Here is an 11,956-nt window from a genome sequence, read left to right on the forward strand (position 1 = left end):
GGGCTCATGGAATGGATGCCATCATTGTCCTCATTAGATAGAGGAGGAAAGTAAAACTTGGCAAGACCAGGAAACCCACACCGGTTACAGAGTCCGTTGGAGTAGCTGAGATCTCAGTGAAGACTGACTCCATGCTCGCACTATAGTGACTGAGTAACACTGTCTACGCAGCACCGAGCAGTCACATGCCCAGAGCTCCTGCAGGGCCTGTGTCCTACCACCAAAGAGTCAGTGTCACTGTAAGACTCCGCCTCAGACTGCTCCCTAGGAAATCTTTTTTTTTTCTTTAAAGATTTATTTCATTTTATTAAAAAGTCAGACATACAGAGAGGAGGAGAAACAGAGAGGAAGATCTTCACTCCCTAAGCGGCTGCAATAGCCAGAGCTGAGCCAATCCGAAGCCTGGAGCCTGGAGCCTCTTCCAGGTTTCCCACGCGGGTGCAGGGTTCCAAGGCCTTGGGTCCTCCTTGACTGCTTTCCCAGGCCACAAGCAGAGAGCTGAATGGGAAATGGAGCAGCTGAGATTAGAACTAGAGCCCAAATGGGATCTTGGTGCATACAAGCCGAGGACTTTAGCCACTAGGCTACCACGCTGGGCCTTAACAGAGCCTTTAATCTCAAAAAAGCTGCCAGGAAATCTGTGCTGTTTCCCTTGGGGCTATGTAGAGACCCTGCTGAAACTTGAGAGCCTCAGTTTTCTAGTCTGATCACCCGTGGTCTGTGCTGGAGAGGAAAGAGGACAAGCCAGCTGTCTGGTGAGAGAGAGAGAGAGAGAGAGCTCTTAGCCCCCATGGCTGCACTGGCCACAGCCTCATAAATAAGCAAGAGCCCGCTTCTTGACCGATCTCCCCTCTCCTGCCCACTTCACAGTACAGCACCTGGAAAGCACACACCCTGCCAGTACTCCTTACTCTGCTTCATGGGATTTCTTCCTGTCCCTGGATTTCAGTGCTCTCATCTACCGCTTAGCTCACACCTGTGCCTCTGCCTAGAAGAAGCATTCTTTCTTATCACCTAAACAAAGCTCAGTGTCAGTGTCACCTCCCCCGGAAAACTTCCTTCGCCACATCACATGCCTGGATTAGATGCTGTTCTGTTCCACTGGCCCCCAGGACTTCCTCTGTAGCAAGGGCTAATGGCCTTGAACTCCTAATGAACTAGGAACTCATGGATGCCCAGCATTTACTTCTCCTCTATGAAACCATTGTTCAAATTTCCTTTGGGACACTGTCCTCTCTGCTTATCCACTCATGTCATTTGCGTGGAATGGAAGCCAGCACTTAGCTCTAGATGTCGAGCTTAAACCAACTTGCATTTTCCCCTTCTTGCACTCTCTGCCACTGGGTGGCTCAGGATGAACCATGATTTAGTCAATCAGACTGAATCTCAGTGTTCTGCTGGGATATCCTGAGTTATGGACTCTTCCTCACCTGCTGGATTCGTGGTCTCCTGGGATACTAGAAGCCACTCAGGGCTCCAAGGTAGGTGAGGGTTGGTGTGTCAAGAGTCTGGACCAGCAATAGAACCAAGAAGAATGAAGAAAAGGAGAGAAAGAAACATAGTCCTGATCACATTATTTGACCTACTGGGTTAAGAAGTACCTGAAAGAGGGGGTGTTTTTGTTCATTTTCTGATGCTACTAACAGTTCCAAATACCGGGTAAGTTTAAAGGAAAAGGGCTTATTTATCTCGCAGTTCTGGTCCAAGTTGGGAAGTCACGTCTAGAGACAGCCTTCCTGGGAACAGTGTCTTAAGGCAGCTCTGGGTGCCTCTGGGTGCTGTGTGATGGCACACTGGTCTTCTTTCCTCCCACCAAGGTACTACCCCCTCAACATGACCTACTCTAAACCTCATCACGTCCCAAAAGCCCATCCTCTAAGCACCTCATCTGCATTAAGTCCTATCCTCTTGAGGCTTTACAAGGCTGATGTGAAATTCAAACATGTTAGAAAAAAGCACATCTGAACCATGGCACAAAGCAACTGATCCGTTACACAGATCAACACGTTCCCTGTATGTTTAAACTAGCTTGAGGTTTTGGTTTTGCTGTTGTTGCTTGCAACCAAGAAATAATTTAATTTTCAACCCTGTCTTATTCCTCACTGTGTCCTCAGCCCTCACTCAGTACAATGCCTTACCCTTCATTGTGGGGCCCGGTGCAATAGCTCAGTGGCTAAGTCCTCATCTTGCATATGCCGGGATACCTTATTGACATTGATTCAAGGCCTGGTTGCTCCACTTCCCATCCAGCTCCCTGCTTGTGGCCTGGGAAAGCAGCAGAGGATGGCCCAAAGCCTGGGGACTCTGCACCCATGTGGGAGACCTGGAAGAAGCTCCTGGCTTCAGATTGACTCAGCTCTATTGCAGCCACTTGGGGAGTGAACCAGTGGGTGGAAGATCTTTCTCTCTCTGTCTCTCCTTTTCTTGGTAAATCTGATTGGAAGATTCATTGGAAAACAATCCCAACAAGGAAGGAAGGAAGGAAGGAAGGAAGGAAGGAAGGAAGGAAGGAAGCAAGCTTCTAAAAGAAAGAAGGAATGTGGGCATTAGCAACTCCATCGGGACAGACCCTGGAGACACCAGCCTCTCCTCCAGTCCATAATGCTACATCTCTTCTCAGAGAGTCCTTGCCCTGTTCCTCTGTGTTCCAAAGATATAGGAGATCCTCTGTGTGATTGCAGAGATGCAGTCCTTACCCCGACCCCATTCACAAAACATCCTTGACTGCTACCATACAGGTCTCTCATCCAGGTGCCTAAATGATTGATGGCGGCTGAGAGCTGATTGCGTTCCACAGGGCCACCCCAGGCTCACATACTGCACTCCTTCTGTGCCTTCTCCTGGGATGACAACTTTTTGTGTCTCTGTGATTGGAATCATCACATTTGGAAAGGATCTCTGATTCAATCCCATTCCCAGGTTAGAAACCATGGCTACTACTCTTCACTTCCTGGGGTCTGGCTTGCCTTGGCTCTCACTCGGCCTGGGACCGGCTGCTCTCTGCTGTGCGAAACAGGCATACTGTCAGCTCAGATTGTTAGAAAGTACTTCCTGCAATTGAGCTGGAATTGGCTTCTTGTCATTCCACCTCGTCCTGGCTCTGCCATCTGGAGTCTCTGGCATCAGCCTGATCCCTCCCACACATGGCAGCCATGGGATATATGAGGACAGTCACGTGTCCCTAGAGTCTGCTCGGCTCAAGGCTCAGGCATCTCTGGGCCTTCACCCAGTCCCTCCATGACTTACTTTCCCAATATTGTGCTAGTCCATCACCCTCCAAAAGGGATCCAATTGTGGTTGTCCAGCAGTCCTAAACTTTGCTTCCTTGAAAGGAGTTCAGTGGCCATAGACATGGCCCATCTAACTCCAGAACAGAAAAGCCATCCGGTCCTTGTTCTGCACTTGCCACTCCTGTTAATGATGATGTGTGCATTCCCAGTGCTGCCTTTACAACCTCGTCATGTGTTTGGGTCAGAGCATTCCTGCCTTGAAGTTTTTTTGTATTTGACCATTTGGTACATGAAGCTCTACATTGGTTTCTTTTACATCTTACGTTGCTGGATCTAAACTGGCCAAGATCATTCAGATGACTGTACAATTTATCATCCAGATTGTGATCCCTCTGAGAATGGAAGAAGGAAGCTTTATTGCCAACTATAAGCAAATCAAACAACCAAGATTGGCCTGAACAAACCCAGACACCTGGCCACACCAAGTAAAGTGGCTGGACCACTAATTCTGAGTTCAAATCCCTAGTGCTGTCATTTGCCAGCTCTGTACTTATGCTCTCAATGTTTCTGTTTTCTCACTTGGAAAGGAAGAAGATATTCCGGTGTTGGAGGATTTCTGTAAGTACCAAACAAGGTAATTCACGAATTGCATTTAACCCATAGCCTAGCTCACATTGTGAGCTTGAAAAATGTTACCTGTTATGTTTAACTAATTGGGATTGATTTTTTGTGTTTGGCCAGCTATCCCTCTCAACATTTTGTCTTCCTTAAATGTAAGTACAGTTTCCACAGATTTGTCTTGATTACTGCCCAGAATAACCTGCAGCAGTATCAAGAGAGAGCCCTGTGGCACGTCACTAGTGTTGCCTCCAAGTGGAGACTGAAGGGTCCTGCACTGTTTCTCAGATATGGTAATTAAACCAGATACACTGATTTGAAGGAAAAGTAGTTCAGCAACAAGAAAACCCCACAACCACTCAAAAGCTTGCTAGTTATGATGGTTTATATGCCTGTGCTTTGATTCCAATGTGGTTTCCAAAGATCATACGTGGAAAATTAAATCCCAACGCAATCATCTTGGAAAGCGAGGTATAATGAAAGGTGGTTGGGTGGTAAGGGTTCCGTCCACGTGAATGGATGAATGTCACTATTGGGCATGGGTTAGCTCCTGAGGAAATGAAAGTCATCAAAACAAGCTGATCTCCTTTTGCCTGCTTGCCCTTGAGCACCCGTCTTTCCAACACAGCATGACATGGCAGGAAGGCCTTCACCAGATGGCAGTGCCTACCCAACCTCCAGAGCTGTAAGCTAAATAAGTTCTATTTGCTGTCAATTTTCCACACTATGGTATTCTACAGCCACACAAAATGAATTAAGTCACTCTGTTGTTTTCCAACCATCAGCAAAGGGAAGACTATGGAGGAATGAGGTAGGCTGTGGGCACCTAGAAATGGTGTGTATCACCTCTACTGATGAGAGAGTTTTCACCCAGAAGTGCAGCGACAGCACAGGAGAGAAAGCCAGTGCAGCTGGCAGCCCAGCATCAGCTTCACTCCTGCTCCTATGAAAGAAGGGAAGAAGGGATTTTGGAGAACAGCAAGCCATATCCACTTAATGCAATGTCATTCATCCCGCATTTTCTATCTTGTTTCAAGGAAGTAAGGTGAGACTGTAGCAATTCTATACAATATCAAAGGCCTCCAATATTCTGGCCTTTCACGAGCCAAGACCCTAATCACAGGAGATGGCATGTGCAGGGCCTGCACTTTCTCTGAGAAATAGCGTCACATTGGGGGTGGTGAACTTTATGGAATCTTTCCATGAACCAGCATAGGCAAAACCAAAATAGAACCAAAAAAGGCAGGAACACAGTGGTGTTTTAAAAGTAAAAATGAGAGGCTCAATGGGCTAATCCTAACCCTGTAGCGCCAGCATCTCATGTGGGCTCCCAGTTCGTGTCTCAGCTGCTCCACTTCTGATCCAACTCTCTGCTTATGGCCTAAGAAAGCAGCAGAGGATGGCTCAAGTTCTCGGATCCCTGAACCCCAAGTGGGAGAGTTGGAAAAGGCTCTTGGCTTCAGCTCAGCTCGACTCCAGCCACTGTGGCTGAACCAGTGGAACATCTTCTCTCTGTGTCTCTTGTTCTCTCCTTAAATCTACCTTTCAACTAAAACAAATAAATCCTCTTTAAAAAGTGAAACAAAATGAAATTGCAAGTTTAGATCACTATTGACTCAAGCAGAAAGCCAATTCTACTTAAAAATTAAAACATCGCTATCACTCATTTGAACAACCCTAAGCTCTTTGAAATCAGTTGCAGGACTCAGTTACAAGTGTCACACTCAGCCCCTCAACTCCAGCCTGCAGCTGTTGAAGTCAAGCAATGCAGATCAACAATCTCTTCTGAGCGAATGTTTTTGATCATTCTACAAACATATAGCAAAGCTATTCATCGCCATGCACTGTGCAGGGAATAAAGAAAGAAGCAAGCTGTGGCCCTTGCTCTTGAAGCTCGGTCAGACAAAAGAATTTTTCGTCACAGAAATCAGACACCAGGTGTGGGCGTTTGGCCTCGCAGTTAGGACGCCTTCATCCCACACTGAAGGGCCAGGGTTCAGTCACCAGTCCCAGCTGCTGACTGCAGCTGTCTGATCATGCAGAACTGGAGAAACAACAGATGGCAGTTCTGGGTCCCTGCCCTGCTCCCAATCTCAATCCCTGCCCTGCTTCCTCAAATAAGCCTACCTAATAATTTTTTTTTAAAGAAAGAATGAAAGAAAAAGAAAGAAATGGGCCAGTCCTGTGATATAGCAGGTAAAGCTACCTCCTTGGATAACATCCCATGTGGGTTCCAGTTCAAGTCCTGGCTGCTCCACTTTCTGTCTAGCTCCCTGCAAATGTGCCTGAAAAGTGATGTAAGATGATCCAAGTCCTTGAGCCCAGCACCACCCCCTTAAAGGAAACTGCTGGCTTTGGCCTGGCTCAACCTCCGCAAATGTAGAAATTTGGGGCGTGTGCCAATAGATGGAAGATCTTTCTCCACCTTTCAAATCAATTAATCTTAAAAAAAAAAAAGAAAAAAAAGAGGAAGCACTATCTAGTTTAAGCAGCAAATGATTAATTTGAAGGGTGTTAGGCCACAGCATCCAGCAGTAACACTCCCAAAACGCCATTCAGAAAAACTCCAGGGCACACAGGATGGCCCCACTGGCAGCACAGGCTTGAAGCATGGACTGGTGGTGCTGCTGGCATGGAGTCTCAGGTGCTGTCAGCAGAATCTCCCAATACTGAGGTGGATATGAGTCCTCTTTCCCAGAATGTGCTCCTTCCCATGGTCCCTGGTTTGTCCCACTAGTTTCTGTATGAACAAGCAGGGTGCCAGTACACGCTGTGTCCTAGCTGCAAGGGAAGCTGGGAAATGGCAAATGTGTCTTCTAAGTTAGGCTGTGGAGTTCAGGAGACAGAGGTTTCCCTAAACCTAGGAATGAGGTGAGAAAGTCTAGGGTGGACCAAACAAAACAAATAAACAAAACCACGTAAATACCATGAGGGGATTAAAAATGCATGTAAGAGGATATTTTAGAGTAGAATAAGAGCTCCAGGAAGGGAGAGTTGTGGAGATTCAGAGAACAGGGGGACACAATCTGACGGCACATGTGAGGGAAGGTTTCACCCGGGAAGCTTTCACTCTCCCAGCCTCCTGATGCATTGTCATTCAGCCCACATTGTCCTTGTTGTCCTGTGGGTCATAAAAATGAGCAAAAACATTCTGGGGAAATGCTCTGAGGACAGACACTGCACACGAAAGAGAAGCATGTGAAAGGGCACAGCAGTGGGCAAGGCATGGCACTGTCTGCTGAGATGCTCCATGTGAACAAAGCCAAGGCCATGTGTCAGCAGAAAGAGATGAAGAGTCTAGGTCTGTTCACAAGAAGCCTTGCATGGCAGGAAGGGAGGGACAGTGAAGAGCTGCTAGCTGTCACTGAAGGATGTTGTGATATGATCTCTTTATTTTTAAGATGCAGACTGGTGCAATGCAGAGGGTGGGCTGGACTGGAAAGAAAATGAGGGTGGAGAAAGAGTGCACAGGCTGGTGCAGAAGCCCAAATGCAATGGATAAACAAAGGCAAATGAGGAAGTGACAGTGAGAATGCATCCACATAGGTATGCCCAATGGGAAACGAACTATGGGTCTGCAGGCAAAGACTCAGGAATCATTAGCTTTTAGATCACAGTTAACAGAAGGAGAAAGGGGACAGAGATGAAAAGAATGAGACTAGGACCTCTCACCTTCAAGGTTCAGAAACTTCAAGTCCGGGTTCCCAATCCTAGACCCAAGCCAAAGGCAGGAGGTGTCCAGGATACAAGGTGTTAAATTGAGTGTCTGCGGTAAGAGAGAGTTTCCTGCCATACTGAAATGTGCAGAGGATGTGGTGACCTTTCATCTCCCCAATGTTAGTCTCTTTTTGCATAATGATGGAGCCTGATTTCTTCTGGGGGAACTGTCCCTCACCAATTCTGTGTCATCTGGGAGATGTCAATCAAGATGCCTTGTCTGTTCCTGGTTAAGATGCAGGCATGGAGCTCAGGGGCAACCACAGTTTCTTATTTTGAGTTAAGCAAAAACAAAGCTGCAAGAAAGTGTACGGGGTTGGTTCAACCCAGCCGTGTCTCCCTGAAGAGACATGCCACTCGTTCCTGCCCCATGGAATCCAAGTTTCCATTAGCTCAGCCTTTCACAGCTCCTGGTGCTCAGCCTTCCTTTCCACTCTGAACTCAATGAGACCCTTCACTTTGATGACTTTACTGCCTGGCATAGCCAGAATTTGTGGTTTGTCACTTGTAATCAAAGAGCCCCTGACTCACAGATCAATAAACACCCAGATAAAGTATATGTGTGATCCTTACAGACCAAACCCTTCCACCAGCACAACATGTTATGAAAAAGGAATGGTGCTCTCCTACATGGCAGATAAGTGATTTTCCATGTGTGACTCCATCTCACTTGTCACCTGACCTTGGCAGGCTCCTTCACCCCTTCTGGCTTTTGTGTTCTCATCTGCCAATCTTTGTGCCACACTGTAGGATAAGGCTGTAGTAAGATACAGTGCTGTGCTGATAGATTAGGGTTTTTTGTTTTGTTTTGATTTTGGAAAGCTTTTATTTATAGTGTTTGGTAACTTCTGCAGTATAAATACTCCTCCCATGGCTCATTTTCAAGCTACCAATGGTTTAACAACTGGCTTGCAAATTTTCTAGAAATTTCGCTTTTGTTATCAGATGTGAGCCAGTCCTGGGACACCCCTGTTGATGTCCCCTCCGGGGCTCTCTAAAGTAGAAAGGCAAAAGACTAAGTCTTTGGTTCTCACTGGAAGCCCAGAGTAGACAGCAGCATTTCCAAAACCCTGCAGCAAGAAACGTGTTCAAGTGCAAGACAATTGAAAAGGCTGTCCCAAAAATCTACACTGTCCACACACTCCCCTGATGATTTTCATGCAAGAGGCATGAGGATCATGGTGCAGAAACACTGGCTTGGAAAGTGAAAAGAAGATGAAGATGGTGAGTGTGGTGATGGGAAAAGGGGAGGGATGTAGGAGATACTCTCAACTAGACAGTGCTGTACAAAATGCATGTGGCAGAGGCTTTTAACAATATGAGATATGGTGGTGATAGTGAAGGTGGTGGTGATGAGAGTGGTAATGGCGATGGTGTTAATAGTGGCGATGTTGATGATGGTAGTGATGGTGGTAGTGATGATGGTGATGGTGGCCATAGTGATGGTGGTGGTGAGGGTGGCCATAATGATGGTAGATAGGCTGGTGGTGGTGGTGCAGTGAAGTACTCTTTGTTACCAGCCTTCTAGCCTGGGAGGAAGCAGAGCCATCTGTGCATGCTCAATACACTACAGAATCTATTTTGCTTTCACCAGTGCTGCTCAGCCAAATTTATATCTGTTTCTGGCTGCAGAACTTGCCTGGTATTGGACTAATCCCCAAGCTCCCAAGCAGGATGCATCACATGCCAAGGGCGTGCTCAGTCTTTCCCAAACCTAGGGCAAGGCTGGATTTCTGAACTTCCCTAGAATTTGAGTTCTTGTTCTACAGTGTGGGGACGCAGGGAACTTTTTTTATGGAACTTTGTTCATTTAACCAAAACCTCTATCTAATTGCCGGGGTGGGAATACTTGGCCCCTAAACTCTGTGCTCTTTTGTATTCTATTCCCTTGTTGGTATGGGCAGGAGCGGGGTCTTGTTCATCCTTTCAGACCAGAGCCTGTGCCCTGCACACTACTCAGATAGTGTTCATGAGGTGAGGAAAGGGTGACATAGGTGGTTCCTGTTTTTCTTGGGGTGAGTCTGGGAAACAACCATTAGGACTGACTTGACAGAAGAAAGACTGGCCAGTGCAAGGGGAGTGGCTGAAGATTAGTTGTCCAAATAGCCTGACATTTACTGTTCTCCTTTTTAAAAAAATATTTTTTGGAAGGCAGAGAGAAAGTGAGAGCACGTGAGTAAAGCAGCACTCTCCTAACCACTGATTGACTCTTCAAGTGCCCACACCAGCCGGAGCTGGGCCAGAGAGGTGCCAGAAGCCAGGAACTCAGTTTGAGTCTCCCAGAGTGGTCCATTGTCTCCCAGAGTCTGCAGGAAGCTGGAGTCACAAGTGAAGCCTAGACCCAAACCCAGGTCCTCTGATAGGTGATGCAGTGTCCTAAGTAGTGTCTTAACAACTGTACCAATTGCCTGCCCCAGTTTCTCCTTATTAAGGAGGAAGAGTGATTGACTGAAACCTACAAAGTGAGTTAATAGGAATAGTTGAAAATGACCAAAGCTCTTCCATCCAGCCATCATTCTCCCAAACAAGACTTTCAAGAGAGTCAGAGGAATAGAGACTTGTGCTGGTACAAGAGACTCCTGGGACCTCTCCTGTGCCTTTCATTTTTCTCCTCTCTCAGTTGTTGCATGGTACACAGGCAGAATTTTTCCTACCTACCTGGGCTGGATCATGCTATACCCCAAACCTCTTACTTCTTACAGACTTTGGAGTGATACTTCAAAATGTATTTACCCACTCCAATGTCTGCATTTAAAATTTCTCCCAGAGCTCCATCTTCCCCTCTGACATCTCAGACACCACTCGGATCTTCAACACTGCATCCTGTGTGTCTCCACAGCTCAGTTCAGACAGATGAAGCTCTAAATTCTCCTGGTCCATGGGGCAGGGACCTTGTCTGTGTCTCCTAACGTACTGTGTGCACCTGCAGTGCTTTGTAAATAATGAATGGCCGTAATAAAGAAGCTGCCTCTTTGGGGTCAGAGACATATATTTGCAGAAAAATGGCCCTCCCCTAGGTCCGACTTGGACGGGCGCAGCTGTCACCAGAGCCAGAACAATGCACTTCACAGAGATCTCCAAAGGGACATGTGACCTGAAAATGTAGGGTTCTAAAGGGAATAAAAGGTAGGATGCCAGGAATTTTTGCCTGCTGACAGGCCATATACTTGAGAAATAAATGTACCATGGAAATACAAGATGTCATGATTATTATTACTTCAAATTTCATTGTTCCATTTAATGTGTCTGTTACCAATTACAATAGCCCAGGCCTTTTTAGCCAAGTACATAATAATGATTTACTATGGAAAGAGAGATCAACTGGTAATAGCAGGTTTTGTAACTTGTATAATGATTTGCAAATTCGGCATAAAGGAGAAGGGAGCCATTTTTCTGAATAGGCAAACAAGCTGAAATAAATCAAGGGGGACCCACTGGGAGTGTTGGGGACCAGAACAAGACCACAATGACGGCATGGTCACTCCTTGTGCGACCTCATTCCGAGGATGCTGACAGTGGGGAGAGTGGACTCTGGGGCACTACTATGGGCAGATAACAGAACACATAAGAATCTCTTGCTGAAATCTCCCCTCGGTACTCCTTGTGGCAGGACATTAGCAGAGCAAGCCAAGCCCCAACACCAGGAATCCATCCATCAGCTCTTTGGAGGCAGACTCAGAGCGCATTCACAATTTCTGGAGTAACCACTTCTCACATGCAACCTTGCCAGGCACCATGCATCATCTCTTCTCACCCTTCCTGCCTCTTCTTTGAAGTGAATGTGGTTGTCCATTTTACACACGACAGACCTGCGGTTCTCAGATTTCAATCCTAAGATTTTGGATCCATTGCCTGAGATCTTAGCCACTGAGAGCTGTCACTGCTACTGCCATTTGGAAGTGCCTCGATGGCTGAGATGATTCACTCTGTGAGTGGCTCCAAACTGACACCTCCAGTCAAGAGGGCACACTTTCCAATCACCCAAAGGAATGCGAAGGACAGAGGGATCATGCTGCTGCACAAACCCTCAGAAGAGAGGGAGTAGGTTTGTGTTCTGAATGATGTTGTTCCAAGGTGGGAAGGAAAAATAGTCCCAAGACTCCCAGGAATACCCTGGCTAGGTGGGAATGGGGACAGGGGTGGGGTTGGGGCGGGGGAACTCTAAGGGAGGGATGGAAGGGAGGACCTGTGGTGGCATGGACTCTTTGCCACAGATCATTTGTAAAGCTCATGGCCAGCATTGATTAGATTTGCTCTTCCTAATTGGCAGTGCTGTGCGGTTATAGCTCCTTCGTACCTCCGAGACTGTATTTTTTAATCTCTTTATCTTTGAATGAGGAATGTGGAGGGAAATTAGCAAGGCGGATGCTTCGAGGTTCTTACTGTCTAGT

This window comes from Ochotona curzoniae, unplaced genomic scaffold (genome assembly GCF_017591425.1).
Source record: "Ochotona curzoniae isolate NIBS_2020 unplaced genomic scaffold, NIBS_Ocur_1.0 scaffold_1037, whole genome shotgun sequence".
NCBI classification, from domain to species: domain Eukaryota; kingdom Metazoa; phylum Chordata; class Mammalia; order Lagomorpha; family Ochotonidae; genus Ochotona; species Ochotona curzoniae.